Source organism: Anoplopoma fimbria, chromosome 9, assembly GCF_027596085.1.
Source record: "Anoplopoma fimbria isolate UVic2021 breed Golden Eagle Sablefish chromosome 9, Afim_UVic_2022, whole genome shotgun sequence".
Taxonomy (NCBI): Eukaryota; Metazoa; Chordata; class Actinopteri; order Perciformes; family Anoplopomatidae; genus Anoplopoma; species Anoplopoma fimbria.
In genome coordinates this window covers 11,032,336-11,046,289 of record NC_072457.1, presented here as the reverse complement: position 1 = coordinate 11,046,289, position 13,954 = coordinate 11,032,336, and positions in this window count along the sequence as shown.

Here is a 13,954-nt window from a genome sequence, read left to right as displayed (position 1 = left end):
AATGTGAAACATCATTTCCAATATGGTCACATGTTGTTTATCATGTAAAATAGTATTTCACATTAAAGGGGACATTTAATGCTCACTTCCAGGTTCATACTTGTATTTTGGGTCTTTACTATAACATGTTTACCGGTTTTAATGTTCAAAAAAAATATGATTTTACTTATACTGTCTGTCTGAATATACCTGTATTCACCATCTGTCTTAAACTGAGATTTTACGTAAGAATAACATAGCATTTTTTTTACACCGCTGACTATCGATGTGTGGCAGTGTGAGTGTCGATGTGTTGGCCCATTGAAAATGTAATGTGTGACACTCAACGCTCACAGCAAACATCCAATAGAGGTTTGACACAATCAGAGTTTGACCTTGCCGAAATTCCACAGTTAAATGAATCAAATCACAGCGGGTGGAGATACTCAATGGGTGGCGGTATATTATATTGAGCCGGCAAGGGACAAATGTGAATCGCTTTTTTAAACCCATGTTTATTTCTGATCTAGACAGACCCCCAAAAAACTGACTGTGTTGTCTTATTACATACTTTGTGGGTTGGTAGGCCCTGAAAAAGTGAGTTTTTTATGATGTGTGCGCTTTAAAGGGTAACTTAACACCTTCTGAAAATATTTTTGGGTCGTTGTTTAATTTCTCACCTTGCTGCAGTGATGTACAGGTGTAGTCTACAGGACACCTTGGCATCAATGGTGGGTGACAAAAACACTTCTGACAACTGCCGGGTGTGGTCCTGGACAGGCCACATGTGTGATGACGTGGTTTTGGGGTTGAAGGTGAAAACACAAATTGAACACTCAGCAGTCATTGTCCTCAGTGTGATTACCTCTGGTTAGAGCGGTATTGAGATACTTTACCTTTTAAGTATGACTGGCAATAGTACAATATAAAAGTTCTGTACTCCATTACAAATAAAAGTCCTGCATTCAAACTTGTACCTAAATTGAAGTACAGAAGATTTTTGAGCAATATGTTTTTAAAGCATCAAAAATGAAACTACTCATTAGACAGCAAAATGGCATGATTATTATTCCTGATGCTTTACTGCAAAAGCAACATAATCCAACTTGAGGTTGATGTCATTTTAACTACATCATATGCTTATGGGATGTTCGATCTATTATACGACATTGTATTTTATAAGATGATCATATTTTGGGTGTAAAATCCTGATGATGAAAGCAATGAGTAACTATGGCTGTCAATAAAAGCAGTGGAATGAAAAGTACAATGTGGTGTTGTAGAAGTATAAAGTAGCCTCTTAAGTAAATATACTTCCTGTTACTGCTGGTGATTATAATACACTATGCTGCTGGGGTAGAACCAATCAATTTTCTATGATGAACAGTCCGATAAAAAGTCATAAAAAGGCCACAGCAAGCTAAAATAACATATAAGTATGTTTAAGATATACATAATATGTCACAAAGGCTTAAACAAAAGGCTGAAGTTAGTGCGGTCAAGTATAATTTTGAGGGAAATGTACAACGTGTGAATCCTAAAATGCATCATTAATTAAATCACCAAAATCATAAAAAATTAAAAAGATATATCTAGCCTCCATCCTGCAAGAATAAACAAAATATCAATCAGCAAGCATAACGATCAGGATTGTTGAGCTTGCATTTGGAAAAAAGTGTTTGTGGTTATTTCTCAATGACAAGACACAGTATTTTAAATTGATGATGGTGCATGAGGTGGATTTGTTTCATGTTGTTGAGCAGGAAATCCCCCAGGAAGCAGGCACTGTTTGCTTTGGTGGTTTGACCCTTTAGCTTCTCCAAAAGGCCACCCCCGGCTGTTTTGTCTAAAGGTCCAAACCCATAAATCAACAGGAAGATGATTCAGTGAAGTGGTGCATTCACCTCTCGGATGTCATCGGCGCTCGTCTGTGTACGGGCCAATTATTACTGGTTCATCTTGCAGGATGCCTCCCTTCCTGTTCTGCGCTTTGTTAAAAGAAGGAAGTCTGGCAGACAATTGTTTGAATAATCAACAGAAAATTGTAAAAGCTGCTACAGAATACTACATTATTCAAGCAAATTATTACACTTAAATGAAACCATAGTTGCAATATATAAATAAAACGCTATATCAAACAGATTTACGACCAATGTGTTTGTTTCGACGAAAAATGACAAGCAGCTCTAATCAATACATATATTTTTAAAATAATAATAGGATCATAGGATAATCTCTGGACCACAACTTTACGGTTTTGGTTCACTCTCACTGCTGTCATGGTGCCATTTATGGCCACAGCAAATTAAATGTAATCGTATTCATGGTTGTTTGGAGAATTCTCTGAAACATTATTTACCGATCCTACGGTTAGATTTACACAAAATATAACAGTTACATGAAAAATAATCAGAACCCTTTACATTTGGTTTCTAGTCAAACAGTTGAAATGAGCAATGAAGTTGGACAGAAATTATTTCTAGTGTTACAGTTTTCACATGACAAAATCTACCTCTCAAGTTTCAAATAGGTACAACTTCCTCTCAGCTCTTTTCTGCTGGAGAGCATGTATCATACCGGAAGTCTTACAAATAAGTAACAAACAAAACAGTTTGAACCATTGAAATTGTATTTTATAAAAAAATGTTTTACCATATGTCTGTTGGAATCTATCATTCATAAAAGTCAAACTCTGAAAGGCACAGTGGCAATAGGCTTTGCACAGCTTGAATACATGACCTATTTAACGTCGCTGGACTGCAGGCTTCTGCCGTGCAAAGCAATAATTCTCTTTGGTCAGCTGGTCACCGACTTTGAAATAGATTAAACATCCTCACTTATGACTTTTCCACCACCTTGATTTATTGTGCGTTTAATACATGACAATGACCTTTTAAGTAGTTGTCCTTAATATGCTTGGTATTTTCGGCACAGATGTCCCTCTTTACTATAAGGTTGTTTAGTTAATCAATGGTTACTACTATCTTCAGATATTGTGGTTACTTTAAGTCAGCTTGATCGTTGTGCATTGGATGACATTGTTTACTTCCCTAATCTCTGCAGTTCAGACTTCACTGCTTCCTTATAAACTTTCAGTTTGGCTGTTGTTTCCTTGTATTTGTGGTTCGTTCTTTAACCACTCGGTGGGTGGTTCGATCACCAGCTCTTACTGTCTGCATGTCAAAACGTCCTTGAGTAAGTGATCCCCAAATTGCACCTGTCGCTTTAATTTTTTTACCTGTGCAGTACATGGAAAACAGATAAATACATGGACTTAGATACTTGTATCAATGAATTATATGATGGTAGATTTCCACATGCAGGTTTGTAGATAATGTGTGTACCTTTGTAAATTAATTTGTGTAATAGCTTTGTAAGTAAGAGCAAATGTATTGGTGTAGTACCTTTCAACTCCAAAGAAATTCAAAGTTATTTACGAAGAACATGAAAAGAGATCGAAACAAAATATATGGGATGGAGTCATACTGTGCTCATTGAAGTCAAATAGTAGGTAATAGAAACCCTGTATAACACTGATTAAACAACCAACCAGTCATTTATTGACAAGTTTATGCATTTACAAGAAAGTAATGTCCTTTTATTGTATCTGTCCATTTTAATCTGTCCTTTTCTATCTTAATGACTTTACAGGGTGTGCGGGCAAAGGTGACGTGATTTGCACGTGAATATGCATGTGTCTGCTGCATAATTGAAGTGCAGAGGAATGCTGGCGTGGGATTGGTAAAGCAGTTGGATCATGAGAAAGGCCTCTCTGTTTGTTGGTCCAGCAGGGCACAGAGACCTCACATTGTGAGTCTGGCCAGTGTTGGGTTACTGTATTGTCCATCGTTTTCCCACCTCCCTTTTCGCTCTCCTGCACAGCCACGCACCAGAGAGGGGGAAGAAAGTGGCTTTTCATTGACGGGTCAGTTGGAGCATGCACAGGAACTCATTGAAGAGGGGAGTCAGTCAGCTGGCTACAACTGCCTTACGTGATCCTGTACATTCCCCGGCAACGAGCATCCTGCATGAATGCTACCGAGTGACTCATTACCTCCAACACCACCAAGAAGCAGTAAGGGGAAGGGGGGCAAAGGACCAATCAGAGTACACTCATTAACGTCTGGTTTATTGTTATTGTGTAACTTTCGTTGGTCAGACTTCAAGGTCCTCTGTGAGTGGGAAAGAACATCAACTACAGAGCTTCAGGGAGTCCAGTTCAGTTCAGGACATTTTGGACACTTATTCATCAAATTCAATTCAATTCAATTCAGTTTATTTTGTATAGCCCAGAATTACAAATTTGCCTCAGAGGGCTTTACAATCTGTACACATGCGACATCCTCTGTCCCGGAACCCTCACATCGGCACAGGAAAAAAGGGTCAATGACAGGGCCGTAGCCAAGACTTTAGAAATATCGAGGTCATGAGTCCAAGTCCAACTGACTGCTTACCCCTCCTTAGATTTCATAATCTATTTACTCAGCTAATTATTATAATGTATTTTCTGTCTTCTATTCCACTTGTGAAGGTCTTGCTAGTGTAGTTCAAGGGGCTCTCCACACTGTCAAGATAAAAATGCTGGTGGGAAAATGCTTTAAATCTCTCCTCATTTGCAGATTTAAAATGAATGAAATGTAAAACTGTATTGGCTATAAAGAGTGTAATCTATTATTAAGAACGCAAACCCCCTCCCAGGATGCCTTAACCCTATAAATTATATGAAAAAGTAATGGGGACATGACCTTAGTATGCCATGATCTGCCCCAATCATAGGTTATGTTTTTCTTTTGATTCATATTTCATTCATTCTTGTTTTCTCGTTTAATTTTGAAGTACTCACCTTGTCCCTGGTTCAGATACCTTACTTCCTGCCATTGTGTGTTTCCTGTCTGTGTGATTATCCGCCCCTCCCTGATTAATTTCACCTGTCCCTCATTACCCTTTCTCCCCTGTGTTTTTAATCTTTGTGCTGCCTTTGTCTGATGCCAGTGTGTCATAGAATTTCATAGACGAGCGTTCCAGCTTTTTTCTCTTGTGTATTTCTAGTGCTTTTCATTTCATGCCTTTCATTTGTGTTTTTTGACTCAACCTTAGTGATTTTGGATACGCTTGACTTACTGTTGACTGTTTTCCTGTGTGCTGAACCCTTGCTCATTCTACCTGCTCTGTGTTATTTTGCATTTGAGTCCATTGGCACCAGTGATACAGTGTCCTCAATGGATGAACAGCGCTGTCTTACAGGGATTCAAAAAAGACAATTACTCCAAATTATAAGTGATTCCATCTGACTTGTATGTGTTTGGAAAGTGAGTGGAAATCCACATGAACCTCAGAAACTTTTCAGTCTTGAGTCTTTCTTGCTGTTAAATGACAACTAAGTGCCACTTGAGCCACCACAATGTAAAAGTAAACGCTAAGACATTCTTTTCTTGTGAGCCACATTCATTACAGACCCTTTGTGAAGAAGGTAGATGTTGCCATGGATGGAAACCAGATCTGAGTGGAGTTATATGTTGGAATTTGATCACAAACATGGAATTAAGACAAAGATGAGTATTGAATCTAAAAGTGTTAAACAGAGCAAGGGAACACCCCACTTTAATTCGCCACTTATTCCTCTAAACCCTTCATCTCTGTTGCCCCTTACTCTATTTCACTCTCTTTTGTGTACACTATCACACCACCGGTTGCGCAACAGGTCTTGGCCAGAGGTCTGAGTTTTCTGTTGTTTTAGTGTAACAAGGAGCCTGGTCACAAAGAGTTTCGGCCAAATCCTTCCCCCCTCACTGAATGATGCCCCCCTCCTCCTACTCTCAAGTCTCTCCTGATCACACAGTTTAACTAGTAAGCTGCCTTTAACACAGCATGGCCCAAAGGACAAAGTAGCTTATCTTAAGGCTCAGTAGTGGTAACAATGTGCATAAACAGTCATGTAAAACATCTGTCCTCCCTCCTTTTATATTCTGTAATTTTTTCTCACAAGTAATTTGCCTTTTTTCCAATTTGTCTTTAAATTGTTTATTAAGGCTTTAGGGGGTTCCACTGTAAAGAAAAAGTGGCTTTTTGACCTTCCTGTTACATTTTTGCACTTGTTTTCATGCCACTTTGAAATCCCAAACTAAATCAATTAAGTAACACATTGTCATCAATCAAATTTGCTCACTTTGTCACTATCAGTTCTGTTGTGTGTCTGTGTGGATGTTTGTTGTACTCAGCATATTCAATTCCTTGGTCCATTTCCACTTCTCTATCTGAATCATTGGAACAGGCTGCAATCCTTCTTGTATCTTTTTTTAAACTGACGCTGTCTGGTTTGATGGAGGAAACACACTTGCCAACAGAATAAAGTAAAATGCAACACAATGCATTTAAAATGTATTCAAAAGAAACAAAACTTAATCCAGAAGTCGCTAGATTTGTCAGAGTATATGCACATGGCGTGAACAAAGATGTTCACTCTCTTCTGGTCAAACATTCTTTCCGTAAATAAACATAATTTTTGTATACATAGATTTACATACTATTAAATCAACCATAAGTTAAACAAATCTTACCATAAGTTAAACAAATCTTATGTTATCATGTTTGTTTATACAATACAAAACCTGTGTAACTATGATTTATTTGACATGGTGTTACATGATTATGTGCATTATGTAGGATTACCGCTGCAGTTGCAATATCTTCCTTGAGTTATAACTGGTTAACATCACAGTGATGACAAGAGTCCATGAAGGAGTCTTTACTTCGCACAAAGGGATTAACGTATTCACCTATTTTTGGTATAAAAAAAACAGTTTACAGTGAGCATGCATATGATATTCACAATCTGGATATCAGCCACTGGAAGAAATAAGACTTTCATTTGTGGTGATTAAAGTCTACCTTGGAAGCATGTGGCCACAAACTATAAACTTTGGTTCTTCAATTCACTGAGGAGAGTATGAAAGAACAAGGACTGCACAACAAAGGAAAAAGAGGCACTAAGGCAAATGTTGACTTCTTAGGAAGTAGGAAGCAGACAAAGATAGACATGAAGAGGGAGAGGCAGGATAATAAATATAGCTTCCTGCCTTATCTTTGGCCCTAAGAACAAAAAATGGTGCATGATAAATACATTATTGTCCAGGCCCTTTGCTATGTCTCATCCGGTGATCCTACAGTGAGGACATGAATGGAATGTGAGTGATAACCCTCTGACCTGACCTGTGCAGATGTGGAGGTTATTTTAGAAGTTCAGGAAAGGGATGAGAGACCTACGCCTTGATGAAGTCATTCTATGACCTTAAGTTATTAATACTTTTCACAATCATTGTTTGGTTAAGATTAGAGATCAATAAAATGTATGGATTATCTTTTTTAATGAGCATTAATTCCTTTTTGGCCTTTTTGGGGTCTGCCTAACAAGCTGCAAACTCAACAGTTACATATTAACACTGTATAAATATAAAATATGTTTTTATGTTTTACAGAGCAACATAAGCATTCATTTCGAGTTGTGTTTCTGGACATCAAAATGAATGTGAGTCCAATATTCAATCTGTTTTAGCTGTTTTGGTCCCCACCAACTCCTGAGAAAAGATATCTGGCTCTTTAGTTGTTAAATACTCCACTGTATTCACCAGCTAGTCACTATGTTTGTCTGTCTGCTGTTTGGTGCTGAGCAGGTAGTGCACAGTGGGTTTACCAGAGCTTTTGTGCTGAAAACTGATTTCTGCTGGGACCAAAAACAACACGGATGATAGTGAACCAAAACAATAAAGTAAAAACAAAACAATAAGTTGAAAGAGGGTAAATCACTCAACTCTTGAGATGGGAACTGCAAAGTTGTGTGATAATTCTACGAGTGACAGCTTTTATAACACAGTCATTTGATCCATGAGGCCTACATGTGAATATGAATAAGTGTAAGTCTGAAGTGGTTTTTGAAGAAAATATCTAATTGTCAGGGGATCTTATGAAAACTAATATTATTGTAGATGACAAGAAATGACAAACATTTCTAGGGGAATACATTGTGCAGAAAAATGACTTTTAACTCGGTTTCCTTTACAAATTAAGTTACCGCGACACAATGTAAGGGAGATAACAGTGCTGCTTCTAAAATACGTTTGCACTTAATTTGCAAATGGTTCATTTTTTTGCAAAGATAACTACAGAACAGCATTACATTGCCTGCAGCAACACTCGTCCATACTTTGCTCCATGAGAGGTCAGCAAACACACTGCTTGTTTCCCTCTCGTTCTGTGTTTGTCACTGGATACGTTGCCTCGTCACAGGCGACTCTGCTATATGTGTCTCACTGGGAGAACTGGGCGAGTTATGTGACCGTGGATCTCTCCTTTTACAAAACATACTCTGCAGCAGCACAACCTTGCTGATTCTAAATGTCACACAGACTGCAGGAGATGCTCACTCTCTCCGGAATGACAGGCTGGTAAACATGGATGATTTGTAACTACATCAGCGGGAGTTGATTTGTAGTGAAAATAATGTTGACTACTGTTGGCCTCTGTTTTAAAGTTAGTTAATAACCACAGTAATCTTTTTAACGTGATAAGGAACATCTCAAAAAGCTTGTATTAAAAGGAAAATACAGCCAAAGTAGCAATTATACACCTGAAAAAGTTGTTCTGATTCTACAATAGTTTTCACTACCCTGTGTTCAGAAAGCTTAGGTTAAGCTTCGACAGTCAGAAGTGGCAGCTGGGTTAAAATTCTGTATTTGTTTTTCTACAAAAATGAAAGCAAATAGGATGAAGTACAGTGTCACGTCAATGAGTCACTGATAGTAAAGCTGGAATGAAACGTAACCGATCAGCTAATGCAAACACGACTGGAGTGCTCTGTTATCACAACACAAGTAATTCAGTTTTACATAATGTTTTACGGGAAAATCAACCAAAGTTAATTACCATATTTTGAGGGAATGTATTGGAAAATACATGCCTGAAAAGGAAATCATTTTTTTAAGAAATCCAAACTTTATTTACTTGCTGTAACACTAACATTGAGTGTCAAACAGCCATGAATCTATACATTTTGTGCACAGTAGTTCCTGTATTTGGAAGCTGTAGCAGCCTACACACCCTTCTGGCATTTTGTTTCAAGCTCTTGGATACAAACTTGTTTTCTTTGAAGTCATGACTAATGACTAAAGCTATTTACTTGATTACTTTTTTAGAAAGATGTACTATTGTGTTTGAGCCAACAAGTTACACCCAGTTGAATTCTCTGGAAGCTTTTTGTCTCATTTTAAAATATGCAACAAGGTTACTTTTGACATGGGCAAGGTAAATTAATTTTTTATAGCGCATTCAAAACATGAGGGCAATTCAAAGACAATTTACCAAAAAATTAGATCCCCAAATTTTTTTTTTACATAGTACATCTGTATGAAATGTAAAACTATATTGGCTATAAAGAGTGTAATCTATTATTAAGAACGCAAACCCCCTCCCAGGAAAGTGGTATATTTTTGTGATCATTTAAGCAACTTTTGCATGTTTAGAAGCAAGAGGCTATCTCATGAACATTTAGAGCTTTTATAGACAAGCTATGACATTTTGAAAACCATCTTTTATAGTTCAGTAGGCCAGTGAAGTGCAGTAATGGGCTTTGCTATCTTCATCCCAGTAATAACTTCAGCAGCAGTGTTCTGACTGAGCTACACTATCTTCAATGCTATTTTGGAGAGTCCTGGGCACAAATACACTAGTCCAGTGCCTGTAACATAATCATGACATCTGTAATACAGGAAATGCTAAGCAGTAGATATCCTTTTCACCAGACTCCACAGTAGCCTAAAATGCCCTCTACAGGCAATCTCTGCTCAGCCCACTAGGCCACATGAATCACCCTCAGCCTACATCCGTTAAATAGAATATTACCCAAGGTAAAAAGAAAACTAACTGATTTGGTTTAGATAAAGTTAGTTGGCATGAAAAAAACTAAACCTTTATAAAAAAAAATGGGGGGGTTTTCGACTCTTTCAGCCACATATGGTCGGAAATATACCACATACACTTAACTTGTGTTTTTTTGTTTTTTTGAATCACACAGGACTCAGCACACATCTGCGATAGAGATAAAGACACCTATCAGGTCTCATCTGTTTCATTTAAATTTACTGTATTGTTTATGTTTCATACTGTCCCTTTAAATTGTCCTTTGGAATTTGAGGTGAGCTTATCTAAATGTAATGCAACAGGATCACCACTAGAGGGCAGCAAATAGTGGAATAATGTGTCTTAACAGGAAAGCGCCAGTCAAACATTACACATTGTCACCTCATGTGTCTCTCTCTACTGAGCTGGAACTCTGCACATATAATGTTAACATACTGTACATATGATCTGTGAGATATCTTTAAATTCTGGAAATCAAAACAAATTAAATTATGTTTGGGTTTTACAGCTTGTTCTGTCAGGCCAACAGCTGCTTGTATAAAAGTTTAAAGCATCTGAAATCATGACATTGTCACTGAATTATATAGTGATGGTAAGAAACTGCAATTTTTCTATTTCTATTCTTTATTAATTTGTATTACACAAACTGCACTATGCCTATTTGAGTGTGTTATAGTGCTGTTACAGTAAGTGCTCCTGAGGAATATACTGAACAAATTCCTGCTGCTTTTGAGATCAAGTGCTCTTATCATTGACTTCTTCCTGTGCTGAAACACAAGCCATCTTCTGTATACAGGCTGTCACTTTATAAACAGTACCAACTTTTACCAGACATAGTGAACTGCCGTCCAGAAAATATTTGCTTTGCATAACGTCTTAAACTTCAAATTGTACTACCAATTTTCAGTCTCCGGTGTTTTGTCACATCATAATGCGTTATTTGCCAGCCTAATAGGTTTCAGAAGCATTCACAGAGTCATACCATGCTCTCTTTTGGAGTCACACTTTTTGATTGCGAATTTTTCTGAAAATGTATTATTGTTCCTTAAAAGAGTATAAAAAGAAAGACTATTCTTAAAGAGTTTGTTTGACTCCATTGGGGGAAAACTGTTGCAAGCTATCATAAATGGGTCTGATTAATGACGTATCATTTTAGTTGTGCGAGATATCAGAAGGTTTCTCAGATTTGCATCTTATGACTTTTACCTTTTGTAACTGAATTAAATGACAGTTTATCCCTGAGAAAGACCAGCTATTACTTTGGCCCATGAATGGTATGTGATGTTTCCATGACTCTCCTTTTGTGTAATTTTATGATGCTTTTGTCGTTCTTAAAACACAACATCCTATTGTGGGCTGTATGAACAAGACGCAGTGGTAAATCCCACAAGACAATAGTGCATGTGCAGAAGTGGACATAATGGCCATCAACAGACTGAAGGAAGTGTAAAATGGTGATAATAAACCTCCTCTCTCCAATTCTTCAGAAATAATCCCTCCATTGAGCCAGTACCAAGCAGCAGCCTCCTCCTGCCATTCCATGGAAGGGAAGGAGGACCAGTGCCAGTCTTGTACCTAGTCTGCAATCCCTCAATGGGCCTTTGTGATTGCTGCCATCCTTCCCCCCCGGCAGCCCATTCAGGGGTGTCACATGGCACTCCCACTCTGCGCCCATCTCACAATGCCACCCTGTCATTTGCACCTCATTGACATGCGCTCATAGTGATGTGCATTGGGGAATGGTCGTGCTCCTCCTCTACTTTCAAAGGAAATGAAGTGCCGGGCTGGGTGGCCAAAGTGTGGCTTCCTGGATACGGTATTCATATTTCTTAGGAGGAAGTGCTGAAACGTGTTTGTGTGTGTGTGTGTGTGTGTGTGTGTGTGTGTGTGTGTGTGTGTGTGTGTGTGTGTGGATGTGTGTGTTGGGAATTGGCAGTGAGTTTCAGCAAATGTGTCCCCTCAAACTCCCACACCTTTAACTGTCAGTTACCATGAGAAAATGTTTGATTGATATCAAACCAATAGTCTTGATAACACCATATGTATGTTACAATGTAAAGAATGAATCTTACTATGGATTAAAGTCATATTCAAAATCAATATTCATACTGTATCTCTATTTTTTTTAAATGAGAGATACAGTAAGGATGTAAAAGACAAGTAAATATGCTTAGAAATGAAGACTAGATATTGTAGCCTGGTTCCAGATCATAGTAATCCACATTTTAATGAGATGTGTGGAGAATATTTCCCATGAGGAACCACTCTAGATAACAAGGTTTCCTCCAACACAACACTTGGACTATAATTGAGTACTTCTAGAGAGTGACACAACGGTCCAGAGGAGTGCTACTCGCAGAAGTGAAGCTTGTTAACTGTCTTGTTTCATGTGAGCTGATAAATGATACTCTGTCTGCACATGGATGTGTGTACATTAGCCAGGCAACTCAAATCATTCCACAGTCTTTCAAAGCTGACACAAGACTTTTTGGATTTATCTAATACAACAAAAAGGGCCAAATGTTGCTTGATATAGGCCCATTTGCATTGTAGTAGTGCAACTCAGAGGTTACAAACATGTAAGGTTAAATGTAACTTCAAACTGTCTCCCTTGGTCCATTTGTGGCAAATAAAATCACAAATTAGTAATTTTATGGAGTTAGAATTGCCTAGCGCAACAACTCTGAAACTCAGCACAGATTATTTTACAGCAAATTAACACAGCCTTTATGTTCAGTATTTCATAAAATCCCATGGTAAAAATAGCCCTGACATGACTGTTTTCCCAGCCTTTTCCTCAATTTAGAACCTGTGGCGGTTCCTTATGGTGAAGAAATTAACCTTAATCTTTTTGGTTTTTGGTGCCTAATGTACCAGTAAGTGTTTTACACTCAGATGGTTCTTAAAAGTGTGTATTATCGAAGATAGTTTCATTATCGTCACAACTCTCTTTAAGACCACTCTCATTTTTTAGTGAGGCACCATTTAAAGGGTTTATGTGTTGTAACTAACTGATAAATGAATGGTTAATCGTTGTTTGCTTTCAAACGCTTATAAATTATAAAACATTACTAAGAGCTACTTCTGGTTGCTAATGCATGTTCAATGTTCAAATATCATGTCTGTTTTAGATGTCACTAAGAAACAGCATATAAAGAAGTTAAAGCTCCGCCTCAACAAGCTACTACATTAAAATGCCCCATGAACCATTTACAGAACAAGGTACCTCTCTGAAAGTGACCTCTCTGCATAACAAGTACTCGTGACATTGTAATATTTCAAATGCAGAACCTTTACTAACAATGGGGTATTTCCACACTGCGGCACTCTTGAGTATTTCTTCCACAATAGAAATAAAGAAAAATACTCATTACATTTATGCCAATTCAAATTAAAACAACAACAATACAGAAACTGCAAAATGGCAAAACATTGTATAGCTAAACAAGTGCAGCTTATAGCCTGTTAGCATTCACCTTTGTAGATCAAGCTCAATAAATTCACATATAACCAGAATGTGCAATGCAACAATTGAGCAACAGAACAATAATGTACATAAGGTTTATATCATATCACACTTTCATAGTACTTTCTTTTATTATTATTACCATACTTTATTTACTTTACTTTCATTAAAGTGCAGTCATTTGCTTTTCTACCTAATATATTACCTACTTATTCTTTTGTTGTTGTACATTGTATGCATCCTACTATCATGTTATTATTCTAGACAGTACATCTTTTTATTTAACATTTTTTGTATTGTATATTGTCTTGCTAAAACGTTCATATTGGTATTATATGCTGCATAATTGATACTTTTATATCTATATTGTTATTTTTATGTGTAAAATGTTGGCCACAAATATAAATAAGACTCAAAACAAATTTGATTTTTTTTTAAAAATATTGTACTGACTATCAAACACCATTCATAAACCAGCACCATTGTTTTTAAGACTAACCACCAGTCAGCTACGTGAGCATGTGCGGCATCCCCCCCCCTCCCTCCCTCTCTCTCTCTCTCTCCCCCCCTCTCTCTCCCACGCTAGCATCACTCCCC